This window comes from Phyllostomus discolor, chromosome 5 (genome assembly GCF_004126475.2).
Source record: "Phyllostomus discolor isolate MPI-MPIP mPhyDis1 chromosome 5, mPhyDis1.pri.v3, whole genome shotgun sequence".
In the NCBI taxonomy this organism is placed as follows: domain Eukaryota; kingdom Metazoa; phylum Chordata; class Mammalia; order Chiroptera; family Phyllostomidae; genus Phyllostomus; species Phyllostomus discolor.
The window spans coordinates 22,084,445-22,101,162 of record NC_040907.2 but is presented as its reverse complement, the minus strand read 5'-3'; the positions used below and the strand labels follow the sequence as shown (position 1 = coordinate 22,101,162).

Here is a 16,718-nt window from a genome sequence, read left to right as displayed (position 1 = left end):
CTTCAGTTTCTCCCGTCTCCCAGCCCCCAAGATGCCAGGCTTTCCCCGGATAAACTTTCCTGGAGCCCTCCCCCTACCTCCCCATTCTGGGAGGCACACCCGTCCGGGGGCCTGCAGAGTCTGCCCTGCCCTGCCCCCGCCCATTTGCTCTCGAAGGAAGCCCGCACCCCCGCCGGAGCCACCCCGAGGCTGCGGCCGCCATCCCCTTCCCCAAGAGTCCTCCTCCCTCCTTGCTCTGGGTTTGGAGGGGGTCCGGTGGGCGCGGGCCCTGAGTCGGGGGGGCCCCAAGCACGCTTTACCGGAGAACTCAGGTGGGGGCTGAGGGTGATGATGGTGTAGGAGGTGGGAATGGGGGTTGTGCTCGGGGGCTGGAGAGGGAGTGTCGCCTCAGGCTCCGCGCCGCCACCTTCCCATCGGTTGCCACTCCGCGCCAAAGTGCCCTTTCCCGCGCCCTGCTGCAGCCGAGCGCCGGGGCTGCGGCAGCGGCGGCGCGGGCGGCGGGACCTGCTCCTGGCGACCAAGTCCGGGAGGGGGGCAGACCTGGCGGGTGCGACGAGTCCCGAACTTCTCGGGTGTCTGGCTTCAGCCTGTGCGCCAGAGAGGGCACTCGGCCCTTAGAGAGAACCCAATCCCCAAGTGGGGACGGCCTCGACGGGTGCCTTCTTATTTTATCCCCCGCACCCCTCTGAGACTGAGCCCGAGCCACAGCCTAGAAAGTTCCGTGGGCCCGGGTGGAGACCGGTCCAACGGGCGATGCCTGGGGCCGCATTTTCATTTAGCCTGGAGATTGGCACCCTTGACACCTGCTGCCCAGGCCTGGACTCAGGGCACCTCCAGCCTGGAGCTGTGTTGGATTTTGGTTTGGTTTGTTTTAAACCACCGATTGAACCTCTGAAGGCTTTGCCTTGGCCACTCCAGCATCCCAGTTCTCCCTTCTTGGAAAGTGCACCCCTTCCCTGGCAAGCTCTCCAACCCACTCTGGGCTCCAGATCTTGTGAGTGGGTCCCCGTAGACGCTGTCGCCAGATCCTTAGCCGGGAATGTTAGGGTTGCTGGTCAAGGAGGGCGCGGAGCCAGCCCAGCTCTCCCATCCCTACTTGACCGGACTTTCTCAGGTTCTCCTAGGAGTCATAGCCGCTGACACCCAGAGAGGGGCGCCCGCGGCGCGCGTGCCTAAGAACTGTGGCCTCACGTACACCCACACCCACTGGGTGGCTGTGCTGTTCACAACCACGCCGCTGGTCATTCAGACTCGGCACACCGCTGCTACTGGCTGTCAGGCCTTTCAGCAGTTTGTCCAGGTGTGGCCCCTCTCAGGCTAAGGCGGCCTGGTATTGCTCCTCTGATGTGATCAGATTGTTTTTCTAGCTCGATGTGTCCCAGGCCCCAGGGTATAGCATGCCTCTGGGGAAAGAAAAAGGCTCATTCACCAGAGCTTGCAGGGTGATGCTGGGCGCTGCTGGAATCCTGCCTTGTGGTGATCATCTACCAGCAACTCTTTGGTCAGTAGAGAAGTTGGGGTGGTGTGGGTGAGTGATTTGGGGGAGAGGGGCTTGCCCTCTGGCAGGCCTGCTCTAGCTTCCAGTGCTCCCAATGCTTTTCTTTAAACTTTCTCTGCATTAGATGTGCTGTTTGGCCTTGCAAGCAACAAAGAGTTGGAAATGGACTTGGTGACAGATGACTGCAGGGTTTGGCCTGTTGGAGGGGAAGCACACTCATTTTGTGCTCTCTTCACATTGTTGACTTTAAACGATGCTCAGGACTGAGCCGTCTCCCTTCCTTAGCCCAGGATGACTGGGTGCAGTGAATATAAGGATCCCAGGAGGAACGCCTCCTCACTCACCTGTACCTTTGACCCTCACTCAGCCCCTCCCATCTGCGCCTGGCCTCCCCCTACTCCCAGCCTCCTTGGAGACCTCTCATGAATGACCTCTTCTCCCTGCTACCAGTCACTCACTCTTCCTCCTTATGTCTCCTCCTGGCCTATAAACAGCTTTAATCTTTAACATGAAATAAGCCAAACCACCTGCTTGGCTCTGTTGACTTTTTAGCTACCATACCGTCTCTCTTTCTCTTTTACAAGTCAGCTGTCTTCAAAGGGGTCTTCAACTCACTTTCTTTGCGACCATTCACTCCCTGCAGTCCACCTTCTCCCCCCAGAACTGGAACTCTCTGGGATAGATCACGAGTGACCACCCTAATTCCCAAATCTTTCTGTGGCTGGTTTTTCTTTTCTCTTTTTTCCCCCCTTCTCTCTTTCCTCTTCCCTCCCTCCCTCCCTCCTTCCTTTCCTTCTTTCCTTCCTTCCTTCCTTCCTTCCTTCCTTCCTTCCTTCCTTCCTTCCTGCCTTCCTTCCTTCCTTCCTTCCTTCCTTCCTCTATCTTTATCTTCCTTTATCTTTCTGTGATTTTGAATGCTTTGGGTTACTCCTTTAAAAACTTCACTTCCTCCAGCTTCTGGGACACCACTTTGCTGATTTTTTTTCTTACCCCTTGACTGTTCCTCCCCATTCTCTACAGTAGCACTTATTCCCCCCTCCCCCCGAAGGATGGTTTCCTGCACTGTTCCATTCTTGTGCTTTTCCCCATTTTCCCTCACCACTCCCTGGGTGGGCTCATCCAGGTCCATCCCTTCCATGACCACAGGGACCTCCTGCCAAGATGCTTCTCCTCTATGTCTGTTGGCTTTGTCGCCCATGGGAACTCTGGGTCTGGGCAGCCCATGTATCTGGCTGATGTTTGGACATCTTCACCTAGATGTTTCCTTTCCAAAGCAAACTCATGAGCTCCTCTCCTGAGCCTGCAGTATTCCCTATGCAGGCTGATGGTACCTGCAGCCTCCCAGGTAGTTACCCAGCCCAGAAGCCCCAGTGTCATCCTCAACTCCTTCCTTATCAGGAGGCCATCAAATTCTGTAAGTTTCATACCCTCAGTTGCCCTCAAACGTTGCTACTTTACCCTGGGTTCAGAGGCTCTGAGCATTGAAAAGGCTGAAATGTCTCTCATCTCCTTAATAAGTTATTTAAAATCAAAGTAATATTAAACCATAAAGAATTCCAACAAAGTTCTGATTTTTTCCCCTGCTAACCACTTCATTGCTTTAAAAATTCAAATGCCACATTATTTCTCAAAAAAAAATCCCCCTACTTTGCTTGTTCCCAAGTGCTTGTTATCAGAGGCCTCTTGCAGCCTGGAGCACTGGCCATACCCAGCGCTTGCTAATCATGCTCATTGAATTGTATTCAAAGTACTGATTTATCTGCCTCGAGTGTTGAACCTCGAGCTTCCTGAAGGCAGGGCCAGTGCTTCCTTTCTCTTTTATTCCCGCCACCCAGCCCTGAACCAGGCATGGCACTGGCATCCGGTAGATGGTTGTCAAATCAGTGGGCGACTTTAAATCTCGTTCGACCATATTTCTAAGGACTAATAAAGCTAAGTAAAGAGTGTTAGGGCTCAAGGAAACCAGAGATAATGATGACGCCTGGTCCCCTGTTGTCGCCTGCCCCTCTACTAAATGTCATGGATAGGTAAGATAGCTCCTTATATTCCAGAAGCGTTAAAACCACAAGCCCTCGTCATGCCACTCCCCCACCCCTTAAAAAGGCATTTAACTAGTTGCTCAGGCACGAATGTATGAATTTGAAATTCCATTTGCAATTGAACTCTGGGTTTATGGTTTAAAAAAAATTAGCTGACTACAGCAGACAATGTTGACCCTTTTGTAGGTAGGTGGGTGTGTGGCTTTGTTGAGAAGGAGGCTAGAAGCACGTGGCAAGGGGAGTGGAGACCCAGACTGTGGGGTCTTGAACACTGTAAGGTGTGGATATGCCAGGAAGAGTCCAGCAGGTGGCTTCGGCAGCACCACCTCACCTCGAGTCTGGCCTGCGTCTGCTTCATCATCATTGTCACTCCAGCAGATGAAGGGAATCTGATTGCTCAGCGGAGCCTGATGCTCCTTGTTGGGGAAACAGATGAGCTTCAGACCTCTCCAAGGCTCAGGCTCCCCACCTGCAGAAGGGACAAATCATTCCTGTGTTGCGAGAAGGATGAGAAGCAGAGATGCAACAGGCCCAGGACATACCCGCCTCATCGAAGGTGCCCTTTAAGTGGAAGCTGGGGCTGACACAGGAACGCCGAGGACAAAGGACTCAGCCGGGAAGCCTGTGTGCCCTCATGGTGTCCTCCCCCACCCACTGTGCTCAGGAAGCATCTGGGTACCCAGGACAGCACCACTAATAGCTGTTGTTCACTGTGTCTTCACCATGTGCTCCCACTCAGCCCAGGCACTTGCATGTATTAACTCAAATCTCACAGCGATCCAGTGAAGCCAGTGCTATTATTATCCCCATTTTATACACGAAGCAGTAGGTTCAGAGAGGACACAGAACTTATTTATACAACAAGTCAATGGCCAAGCCAGGGTTTGAACCCAGTCTGCCTGACTCCAAATCTTTTACTCATAACCATCTGCTCTCTGACTTCCAAGAGCACCCAGCTGGCCAATACCCCTAGAATCCTTCTGCCTGGGCCTCTGGCCCCTGCCCTGCTTTACCCTCGCCCCCCTCCCTCAGTCCTGCTGTGCTGCTTTTGGCACTTGGGGTCTGGCTCCCAGCCTACCAGCCCCTCAGGCAGCTATGGTCCATCCATCCCCCCTATTGCTCTTGGGACGTGACTGCAAACTTATCCTTGGTTTGCTTCTAGGCCCAGACACCCTTCCAGACTGAACTCCGCTGTGGGCTCTCACAACTCCCCAGGTTTCCCCTGTTGTAAAACCATTAGGACGTATTGGAATGCCTTGTTTAGTGAGATGAGGTCCAGCTGTATCCCCTAGAGGTCAGTGAACTTGGGCAGGGCAGGGCAGTACAGGGCAGTGCAGCCCAGATCATAACACGCAGAAAACTCTCGGTAAACACCTGTTGACAGGACCCGCAGCAGGCTGTCTGGAACTCAAGGCTCCCTTCCCCTGTTGGACATTCCCAAGGCAGGGGGTTCAGAGGAGTGGGAAGAGGTGAAGGAACATCCCCAAGTGGGAGGTAGTCCAGGCCATTCTGCATCCTACTAATAATAGCTGGCCAGTGTTTTATAGACATTAGTTTTCAATTCACACAACAACCCAACCACTACAATGACGTATTTGAAGAGACTGAGGTTCCGAAATTAAGCAATTTGTCTAAGGTTGTACAGCAGATAGGTAAAGGAGGCAGGATTGAACCTCAGGGCTACCGACTCTGGGGGCCATCCTGTTAATTCATGGAAAGCGTTTGTCACAGTGCCCATTGTTAGCATCGGTATATGCTAGAGGCTGTCTCTGGTACTACTCTTTCTGCTGCTACTACTGGCTACTTGCTTTCTGCATCAGCCTCTTCGAATCACAAGAGAAATGGTTCTAATGCTATGCCGCTCTAAGCTGCCACTGTGTGCATCATCACCAAGAGTCTTTTCTCTTTGCTCTCTCCACTGAAAGCACAGCCCCTAGATCCTGGCCAACTCCTCCAGCCCTTCAGCCCACCTTACTGCTGTCTCTTCCAGGAGTGGTCAAGGGGGAGGAACCACTATCTCCCCCTAGAGGTTGGAGAGTGCCACTGACACTGCCCTCCTTGGGTTTCATTTGCTTAGCCAGATACGACCTCCCAACCACCTGGTCTCTGCCTGCAGAGATTTTCCATGGTAACAGGGGAACATCTGGATGAACCTGCACGTGGAGGGTTATTTTAGAGTCCTCTGCCTCCTGGAGACACTATCTCAGGCTTCACTGGCTTTGAATAGAACTTGGCTCTCCTTTGGACCCACAGAAAGCAAAGGGTGGGCCATAATACGTTGTGGGGGGTTCTCAACCTGAAAATGGTTTTATATATCTTAGAGATTTTTCTTGGCTTTTGTATGTTAAAACAAATGAAGAAAGTCATATTTTCTTTCTGGACTGCTTCCTGGGAAGCTCAGCCCCCAGGATTATCTTTTCAATACCCATTTTTTAAAGAGGAGATTCTGTGTCTTTTTTCTCCCTCTTCTACCCAAGTGTGCACTTAGCTCTTAGGTCTTTGGGGGAGGGTGAGACTCTCCAGCTTTCTCATGTATCTTCGTGTAACATGAAGAATGGCCGCGCCCCTGTGTAAATCACCAATGAGAACGCTGGCCACGCTGGAGATGAGAGGGGAGGGAATGTAATGGACTCTGATGGGGTGGGATTGGAGAAATAGGATGATTTGAGAGGGGCCGAGATGAACTGGGAAGGGTTGAGTGGGGTAGGATCAGGAGTGCGTTAGGATGTGCTGGGATGGGACAGGTAGAACGAATAGGGATGGATCGAGTAGGTGGCGGAATAGGCTTGAGTGCAGTATGGTTTGGGGTGGGGGTGAGAGGGGAGGATATGGAGCATTCAGGGGGTTGACTGGGTTGGGGTGGGGTGGGTGGTTAGACTGGACTGGACTGGGATGGGATGGGATAGTGTGGATGCAGGTAGGATGAGGTGGAAATGGACCATTAGGATGTGGGGGACAGAGGAGAATGTGTCATGGTGGGATGGGGTGAGATGGGGGTGAGTCCGGATGTGACTCACTGGGGTGGTTTGAGTTGGGTGAACTGGAATGGGATCCTGGGAGAGGTGGGGGGTGGGGTTATGCAGACAACTGAGTGGGCCCTTTGAGGAAATGGGAGATGAGGGAAGGTGCCAGCAACAGCCCGCTCCCTGTCATTGTAGCGCCTTCCTCTTCCTCCCAAGAACACCTCAGTTTGTTTGTTGCCTAAACCGGGATTTCCCAAGAGACAGAAAGTCCCCACCAGCCCTCGCTTCCATGCTGACAGGGTCCTGAAGTGCTTGGGGCACCAGCCCCTGCCCTCAGGGGTCCTTCCTCAGGGCAGAGCTGGGCATCCTGCGGGCCCCCACTACAAACCCTACCAGAGAAAGGTGCCAGGCACGCACCTGGAGCCCCAGTGTGGCCCATGTCAATCCCAGCAGCAGGGAAGGGTGCTGTGACCACCCAAACTCTAGTGGGGTGCTGCACCCACAGAGAGCAAAGTCCTGGGTGGTTTAGGGGCTCACCCCTGGCCCTCCTATTTTGGGGCATCTTGCCGCTGGGAATTGCCTTTCCTGTTCTACCTCCTTGCTTCTGTATTTTTGGAAAATTTTAAACTGAATTGATCTCTGAGAGGATGTCAGTCCCATCCTTGAAAATCGTCATTACAAGGAACTTTTATGATGCTAAAAATAATGTATGTATAGTTAAATTACCGAGAGCACCAGGATGACTCTTAGAAATTTCTTTGAGCATCTCCCATGTGGCCTAGAGCAGAAAATAAGGGCTTGTGTTGCAGCGCAAATAGCCTTCCTCCCTGCCAGTGTCATACTTACACTCGAGTAAGTGCAATTATAAACCAGGTACCTCCAAAAAAATTACGTGTCCATCTTCTAGGGTTTCAAATAGGAAATAGAACAAGTTCCTTTATCAAGTAGCTACATGTATTTATTGAATGAAAGTAAGCAGGTGTGACAGTTGTAACTTTAAGTGAAGAAAGCAGAGACTTTGCAGTTTAGACCATTTGAGGCACCAGTGTGTTATCAGAGGGTGCGCAGGCACTTGGTGTGGATGCTCACTGGCCCTTTGTGAGATGGGCAAGCATGGTGGAGTGGCCTCGGGCCCCAGGAGGCCTGTCTGTGTGCCGGCTGGCCGCCGGACTCTGCTCCACCCCAGCCCGAGTCTCGCTTGCCACCTCCTGACCCTCGTTGCTTCCTCCATCGCCGTTTCAGGGCTGGGGGTCAAGGATGCAGAAAGGCTCACAGATTGGGCCAGGCTTGCTGGTGATGTGTGGGCTCCTGTGTACCACCTGGCGATAAGAAGGAGGTGAAAGCTTAATGGTTTATTTTCAGTCCATGTTAAAATGTTTCTAGCATGAAATGGGTACCTCAAGGATGGCATTCCCTCCTCCCCGAGACCTGTGTGGCCCTGGTCCTTGTCATTTGTGCAGCCCCAGAAGGACTGACATGCAGCAGATCCATAGCAGGGAGAAAGACATTCTGACATATTTGGTGTACGCCTTGATATTTAGCCCGAGAGTCAGGGAACTAGTCTTGCAGACTTGGTGGTGCTTGTACAACTTATGTGACCACGAGAGAATTATTTTGCCTTCTTGGGCCTCCGTTTCCTTACTTGTAAAATGGGGATAATGATATACCCACCGTGCCTGTGTAATACCAGACATAGAAGCTCTTTCATCAACAAAACAAAAATGATCCAGAGATATTAGACTAGGTAACCAATCTAAGCCTCATGCAATGGGAGATCCTGCCCAGCGGCCAGGCCAGCTTGGCTTCTAGGGATGTGAAACCCCATACTTCTCAAGTGAGCCTGCTGGCCTTCAGGGCGCAGCCGTGGTGGGTGAAGGAGGGTAAACTCACTGGGCTTCCTGGCCCCGACCCACTGTTATGCTCCAGTGTGTGGCTGCCCCTGAGAACTTGAAAGGGAGGATGCCAGCTATTCCCATCCATAGCCCGTCAGTCATCTGCCATGGCCCCTCCTTCCCTGTGCGCCCCGGGCAGCATCACTGTGAGTTCCGTCTGGGAGGGCGGACTGTTCAGGCTTCCCTTTCCTGAACATCCATCTGGGGGACAAGATCCACAGTGAGGCCTTTAAGCTCTTGCAAGAGGAAAACTCCCTGTATTTGAGGACCACTAAGCCTCACAGCTCATGACATTTTGTTCCAGGAAGCATGGGCAGAGGAAAAGGTTACAAGGAAAGTTTTCCTGAGTCATGTGGATGACACAGTTGGGTATTTTTGTTTTCGTCTTCTCTCTCTCTTCCCTCTCCTCCCCCTCCTCCTCCTCCTTCCTCCTCTTCCTCCTCCTCCTTCTGCTGAGCCCAGGTGCATAACATCGAGTTAATCCTACCTTCAGACCATGACACTTTATGATCATCTGTCAATGCCAGACTCCTCTCTTATTTTATTTAAACGTTTTCCTCCCTTTATGCCCCATCCTAAGGCATCGCTTTCCTCTCCCATCAGCACCCACTCTGATATGTTTGCTATGTCTTAAAATATGCATGGATTCTTATAAAATATGTAGGGTTGTTTTGTGTGCATATGCATTTTAAATTTACATAAATGATAGTGAACGATACATTTCATCCAGTTCCTTACTGTGTTTACTCCACACTGTAAAGATGTAGCCCTGCTCCCTGTGAGTGCCCAGTCCCCAGTTTCTAACTGGCATGGGCGTTGAGTGTCGAGCATCCATCACATTCTGTGTGTCTGCTCCCCTGGGGAGAGACCTGTGGCTCGTCTGTGGCTCCTCCTGGCTGCGCACGAAGTTCCGAAGAACGTCCCGGCACGTGCTGTCTCGGGGCCCTGTGTGAGAATCACTCTGGGCCATGCAGATGGAGGGGTGGGGTCCTTGAGTTAACGTTCTGCGTTCTGCTGTAATGTTATCTAAAGCGGCTGTGCCAGGACACGCTCCCAGCTGGGGTGCGTGAGAGGTCTGTCTGTCCAGCCCATCACCAGCATCTAATGCTACCAGCCTTTCTGGTTTTCCCCCTTCTGATGAGTTTAAAGTGCCATCTCATTGTTTTACTTGACACTTCTCTGGCTGCTAGTAAGTTTGAAAGGCTCTTATACGCTAGTTAGTTGTTTGAGCTTCTCTTCTTTTGTAAATTGCCTGTTGCTAGTCTTTGTTTGTAAACTGGACTTCCTCTGTTAATGTAGGAAAATTTTTGGTTGACTTGCAGGAGCCTTTTTTAATCTTCTAAATCTTGACCTTTGCGACCTTTAGAGGTTATAAATAATCTCTCTCATTGTTTTTTAAAAGTATATTTTATTGATTATGCTATTACAGTTGTCCCAGTTTTTCCCCCTTCCCTCTAGCAATCCATCTGCCTATTTTGTTACAGTGTCTTTCTTTGGACAGAAATGCTTCCTATTAAACGTAGTCAGATCCATCAGTGTTTCATGGGAAACCGAAGTTGGGACATATGGGGGCACTGGTGAGCTGGGGGCAGGGCAGATCTTCAGGCCCACCTGAGTCACCCTCCTGCAGGTGGGCTCTCTGTGTGGAGGGAGGGCTTGGAGTCGTCCCAGAACCTTCTTGTCGTTCTGGACCCCCTCAGCCTACAGGAGGTCTCTCTTTCGGTTGAAGGCTCTATGTTTCCTGGAGGTGCCGTTGAAGTACAAATCCATTCTCTGATGGGTGCCACACTCAGAGAACGTGAGGGGTGACTCAGCCCCGTGGCCCGCAGCCTCGGAGGGCCTGTGCTGTGCCTGAGTGCTCTGATGCACTGGGGGCGCCGATGAGGGTACGCAGGACAGGCAGCGAGTTCACGGTGGTATCAATCATGATGTCTGAAAGATGGAAGCAAACCAAGTATCCCTCACTGGAAGATGGATAAACCAAACATGGCATCATCTATGCACAGCGAAATATCATTCAGCCTTAAAAAGGAAGACTATTCTACCTGCTACAACATGAGTAGACCTGGACGCATTACGGTAAGGGAAGTAAGCCGGCCACAAAAGGCCAAAAACTGTATGATTCATCTTAAGTGAGGTACTCAGGCTAGTCAGATCCACAGAGACAGAGAGTAGAAGGGTGGTCACTAGGGGCTGGGGGAAGGGAACGTGGGGAGTGATATCTAAGAGGGACAGAGTTTTAGCTTTACAAGGTGGAAAGAGTTCCGTGGACAGATGGTGGTGTTGGTAATGCAGCAATGTGAACGTTTGTAATGCCACGGATCCGGACTTTTCAAAAATGGCTAACCTGGTAACTTTTGTGTTGTCTGTATTTTTCCACAATTAAAAACAAAGAGGGGTAACTACCCAGACTCAAGGGGTCAGGGAAGGCCAATAGAGCAGTGAATTTGAGGCTGAGACTTGCAGGATCGGTAGCAGAACGCTGATAAAGGGGAGCAGTGGGGAAAGGCTGCCACGAGTGGAAACCCATCTTCCGGGCTCTCAGTCGAGTGGAAGCCAGTCATGCTCGAGGTCTGGAGGGTTGTGAGCAGCAGCGTGGCCCGAGTGGCCTGGCTGTGCTGTGCAGGTGTCTGAAGGAAGGAGGGGACTCGGGCAGAGAGCATTGCTGGGGAAGGCAGGTGCTGGGGTGCATGGGGCTTGGAGCCCCATGGGGAGAGGGCAGCAAGGCGGGGATGAGTGGGTCCTTTTCCCTCTAGGTTTCCCCCACCCTGTTCCCACCTACCCTGAGAGGGTAGGCATCTGATGTACCGCCAAAAGTCCATGAAACTCTCACCCATACATTGTGGGTCATAGATCATGGTCTGTGAACCCCCTCCTCAGTGAGAACGTCCCAACACTTTTATCAAGGATGGAAATAAAGACAGGGAACCTACCTGCGTGGGGGTGACTCGGCAGGCCATTTCAACACACCATCCGGTGGGGAGACCTCTGGGCCCTACCTTGTCCAAGTCACGCGTGCCCCTCAATATTTTGGTCATCCGGCCTTTCTTGTCCTCACTCGTCCCCTCTTCCAACGTCCTTCACTTTCTCCTTTTCCCAGTCCGGTTACTTTCTTGAACACCAGGATTCTTTTCCCTCTTCATTCCCAACCTCATCATCAATTTGAGCGTCCTCATGACCTTTGACCTTATTGCCACCATCTCACCGCCTGGCCCAGGACCCTCCCTCTCCCTGGCCTTTCCTTTAGCCAGGCTCAGCCCAGCAGATCCATCAACAAAGAGGACTTTTCAGGCCCTTGGCTGCTTCCATCTGCTTAGGAGCAGAGAGCCAGGCCATTTGAACATCTGCTGAGTACCTAGTGCATGGCCCCAGGCTGAGGGCCATGGACACACTACCATTTAAAGCCACGTGCGTTCCCAAAGGACAGTTCATTACAAGCCCCCAAAAGCCCAGGGAAGCGAAGAGAGGAGGGGTTAGGGGCAGCAGGGCAGACTTCACCCGAAGGTGAAGCAGGCTCTCTGGAGGTGAGCCGGTGTCCCTCAGAGGAGGATGAGTGGGGCGGGAGGCCTCAGACTGAGTGGGCCGCCTGGATCTGGGCCTGAGACAGCGAGCTGCATTTGTGGGATGGCAGGTTTGCATCCCCTGTCTCAGCACCATCCTCGTTGTCATGGCAGCTGGAAGCTGTCCTTTCAGGGAACCCGTGCTGAGAGCTGCATGTGCCCCTCCTTAACCTTAGACCCTGCTCAGAAGTCAGTCACTGTGCAAGTGAGGAAGGTGATATTGAAGGAGATTAGGTTACTCGCCCAAGACCACACAGCTCAGGAGGGGGACCTAAACCTATTCTGATTCTGGAGCCCACAGACATACCATGGTACCCAAGTTTCCTTCCCAGTTACACCTGTGGATTCCAGGCCCTCCCCTGATTTTTGGAATCAGAGTATCCAGGAGCAGGGTGTGCAGTCTGCCTCTTTAAGAAGTTCCTGTGATGATAATGATGATGATGATGATGATGATGATGATGCACATAAAGTGTAGCTGGAAGTTCTTAGGCGTTCTGCTTCCTGGGTCTGAAGGTGGAAGCTCTTAGGCGTTCTGCTCCTTGAGTCTGAAGGCGGGAACTCTTTAAGCGTCCTGCTCCCCAGGTCTGAAGGTGGAAGTTCTTAAGCGTTCTGCTTCCTGGGTCTGAAGGTGGGAACTCTTTAAGTGTTCTGCTCCCCGGGTCTGAAGGTGGAGCTCACAGGAGACAGGCTGTCAACCATCCACCTTCCTCTGCATACCTTCTGATGACCCTGGTCTTGACTGTCACTTCCTGAGCTGCCATCTGCAGCCCTCTGCAGCCCTGTTCCCCTGGCTTCCACCTCTCCAGCCCCCTCTATTGTCATGCTGGCCCTGGGAGAGCCAGGACACGCCTCAGAGGCTGCAGCATATTAGAGGTAACCACGGTTTGTGCTGATGAGATTAGGGAGCCCCTAGAGGGGTTTGGGAGACCACAGTAGCCCCACAGGCCTGCATTTGAATTCCTAAACTGCTCAGCACACTTAACAAAAGGCATGTTGGTAAGGCGTGGCCCGCCAGCTTAGAGCTCCTGAATCGCCAAGCCCCTGATTTGTTAGGTGAGGGAACTCAGGGGAGTCTTATCCTCGACTTCTTCCATATACTAATTCCCATTATTCTAGATTTAATACTCACTGAAGAACAGACGCAAAGCACTGAAATGCCATTTTCCTAGGGCCTGTGATGGGAGGCAGCAGGCATTTTAGGGGAGGCATCATGGGCAGGCTAATGCAGGGTTAGCCAGGCAGGCTGGGAAGGAACCTGAGAATGGGCCTGGGAGTCCAGCTCCTCCCTCCCTTCGTTCTGGGCTGGGGCAGGACCCAGCCCCCAGCAGAGGGGGATTTGGAGAGTCTGCAGTCCCAGTGAGGAGCCAGGGGTCTCACTAGGGAAACAGAGGCAAAGGGCCAGTTATGCAAATAGGGATGCCAGGAAGTAGAGACACTGGGAGGCTAAGGGTGCATCCATTCCTTCAGTTATGCAGCCAAGTAGTTCTTGGGTTTCAGGAGGTGAGGAGGGGCTATTAAATGAGTGCCCTGGAGGAAGGGGTTTCACAATCACATGGGTCTGTGAAACCAAGCACGAGGCCTTGGTTTCCAATGTGTGGTTCAAGGCCTTGCAGGGAGCCGGTTAGAAATGTAGCTTCTTAGGCTCCACAGCCCACCTGTTGAGTCCGAATCTGCATTTTAACAAGACAGCGGGTGATTCCTCCAAGAAGCTCTACGGGACCACACGCTCTGAGCCCAGACTTCAGAGTGAGGCCAGCCCGGGGCCAGTCCTGGCTCTAGTTGATTCTGGGCCTCAGCTGCCGTGTTAGTAAAACGAGGCAAAAAGCTTGACCTCACAGTCGTGCCTGCAAAGGTCTGTGTTTGCAGAGCGCCTGGCTGTGACCATGCATCCCTTTTGCCCCTTTGTCCCCATGAGCCCGAGGCCCATGTGCTCAGCCCTGTGTCCCCAGCACAGGGACAGTGCGTGGGGCATGGGAGGTGCTCCGTCAGTACTTGTGGAATGAACGAATGCGCATCGAGTGGGTGTCAGGTCAGACTAAACACCCTGGAAGCTGCCTTCCGGAATTGCAAAGCCTCCGTGGGGTTTTCCTTTCTGTTTCCTGTTGCTTGTGCCAGCTTACGGCAGATTTTCCAAGGTAAAGGGATTGCTGAGAGGCTGGGGCAAAGGGCACAGTGGAATTTTTGTTGCAGAGCAATGAGATAGCTTGAGAAATATTTTGAGAAGTCTTAGCCAACGAGCTGATCAGTCTGGAGAGGCCGAGATCAGGCCGGGTGGGGAAGGGTAGACTGGTGGTGTGTGTCTGGGCCCAGCCAGTGTCCCCAGACCCCGGATTTTGAACGTAGGAGTTAATCAGACCCACCGCTACTCCTCTTTTTCCTCCTGATCCTCCGTCGGCCTCTCCCACTCAGCTCAGCCCCTGGAACCTGCTGCCTGGGCTTGTGCCACTCAGAACCATGGGCTCCTTCCACCTCGGGGCCATTCTCAGCTGTGGGCAGCCTCACCCACCCACTCACCTCAACAGCCTCGTTTCTTACATCACAGCAGAACTGACACTAAAGGAAACAACCTTGTGAACCTTCTGCTGAATGTCGGTGGAGAAGCACTGCGGGTGCTGTGCCCTGGGCCACCAGGAAGGTCACTGCTGTCCCTGGTGTCTCCGCTCTCATTTCTCCAGTCCCTCCCTCCCCGCTGCTTCCTTCCCGTTAGCCGGGAACCACACTTTGTCTCCATCTCTACAACATGCTGAACAATACCCCTTCCTTGACTGTGCTCCCCCCCCCCCGCTTTTGGCTGTCACCTTGTCTGTCTCCTTCCCTTCCCAGCCCTGCCTCCTGAGAGGGTGTCTGCCAATTCATTTCTCAGCGCCTGTCATCTGGCTTCCACCTTCCCGCTCCCGGGGAAGTGCTTCAGCCCAGGGCGCCGCATGACTTCCTATTGCCCAGATCCAAGTGTCTCTCTTGGTCTCTAGACCTTTCCCCGTCTGGCCACAGCCTGCCTCTTGCCCTTCCTTGTGTCCTTCCCTCTCTTCAGCATCTCATTCCGCTCCTCACTCCCTCCCAATTGCATTGACTTCCCCATTGCTCTCTTTTTTTCTTCTGCATTTCATTCCTTCCTGTGGCTCTGACACCCTCTCCAAAGGCTGATAATCCCCACGTTCCACACTCAGGTCTCCAGGGAAGACCTTGCCCCTGAACTCCAGATCCACACACCACCCGGCGGTCCTTGGTCCCATGTTCAGCATGCCACAAACTGAGTCCTTCCTTCCTGTTGTCACCTGCATCACCACCCACCCCCCCGCAGTCTTACCATCCAGACATTTCGTGCCCCACCCCCACGAACGGCTTCGCCAGCCATGCGTCTTCCTCAACTGGAACCCCGGAGTCATCCTTGAATTCCACGCCCACCCACTCCCTGTCACCGATCACATTTTGTGCACCCTACCTCCCAAAGAGCTCTCGGGCTTCCCCGCATCCTCACTCTTGCTGCTGTGGCCTCACCATCTTGGACACTTGAGTCTCACTCGAGGGGGACCCAGTACTCTGGCAGGGGTGGTGGCCACATGCAGCTTCCACATCCGTTCCTGACTTCCTGTCAGTCGTGGTGCCCAACTTGGTCAGAGGGACACGGGCGTAGCTCTGCTGTCTGGGATGGAAGGTGAGGGCTGGTGAGGTTGGCAAGAAGTAGGCATCCTTGAAGTGGCAAAGACCAAAGCTCCTGGAAAAGAGAGAGCCTTCAAAAGAGTTTAAGCTGATAGGCCAGTAACACCTGCCACTGACCGACACCGTCTCTTCTGGAGTTCCCATGGTTGGGGTGGAAGGACAAGGCACTCTAGCGGAAAGAACAGGAAAGTACCGGTTCACTTATGAACAGCTGGGCACATGCCTGCTGCCCCTCAATGCACAGGCCTCTGGGTGCATGCGCTGGAGAACACGGCTCAGGCCTGAGCGCAGTGGTGGCTTCCACCTGCCACTGTGAGTGCAAATTTTGGGGACTGAGTCCTCACAGTGACTGCAGAGCTAGGGCTGCGACAGGGTTCTCAGAACACACTCAGTGTCCCCTTTCCCAGCCAGCTCTGGGCAGAATGACCAGCTTGCTCTAACTCCTGTTTTTAGGTAGAACAGGGGACATCTGGCGGACATGCTTTGCCTTTAAGTTCAGGGCTCCTGCCCCTGATAAAACCAAAGGGGGGGGAGGGGCAGGTGGCAAGAAAGCCTTCCCCACCCCCTGGCATGGGTGGAAGGGCACTCCCCCTCCTCTGTGTGCTGAGACTGCCATGCGTGGTGGGCGGTGGCAGGAGGGGGGCAATCGATGCTCCTAAATGTCTCTCCCACCCTTAACTCAGCCCAACTTTGTATGACTGGGGATGCATTCCTGTTCCCTGAGCTCCTCCCAGGAAACATAGGCTCTGTTTCCACCAGATTGCATGGATTCAGCAGGGCATTGACCCTTTGCCCCATTTTTATTCCCAAAAGACGCGTGTAACTGCCAGTTGTTTTCAGGCCCGTTGGCCCTGTGCACCTCTCTCCCCAAAGCCCATCCCCCTACAACAGCCACAGGGGGACTCTGCCAGGGGGCAGGAAGACGTTTGTGGGAGCTTCCTTCAGACGGGGGTGCAGACTGAGGAGGACAGCGCCACGTCCGACAGGCAGAAGCAGACGTGCGGCCCTCTTGCCACCTTTCCCCTCTCCTGTTGCAGAGCTCCAGCCCCCCTTCCCACCCTCCTGCGGCCTCGGCCCTCCTTTCCCCACCACACATTGTCTGAGTT

At 53.2% G+C, this 16,718-nt stretch overlaps 1 protein-coding gene across 1 annotated transcript in view; it reads left to right on the top strand.

Moving 5' to 3' along the window:
- The window catches only part of CSMD2 (CUB and Sushi multiple domains 2), a 555,419-nt gene that overhangs the window by 571 nt on the left and 538,130 nt on the right, over window positions 1–16,718 (top strand). The gene's annotated exons all lie outside the window — the stretch shown is intronic.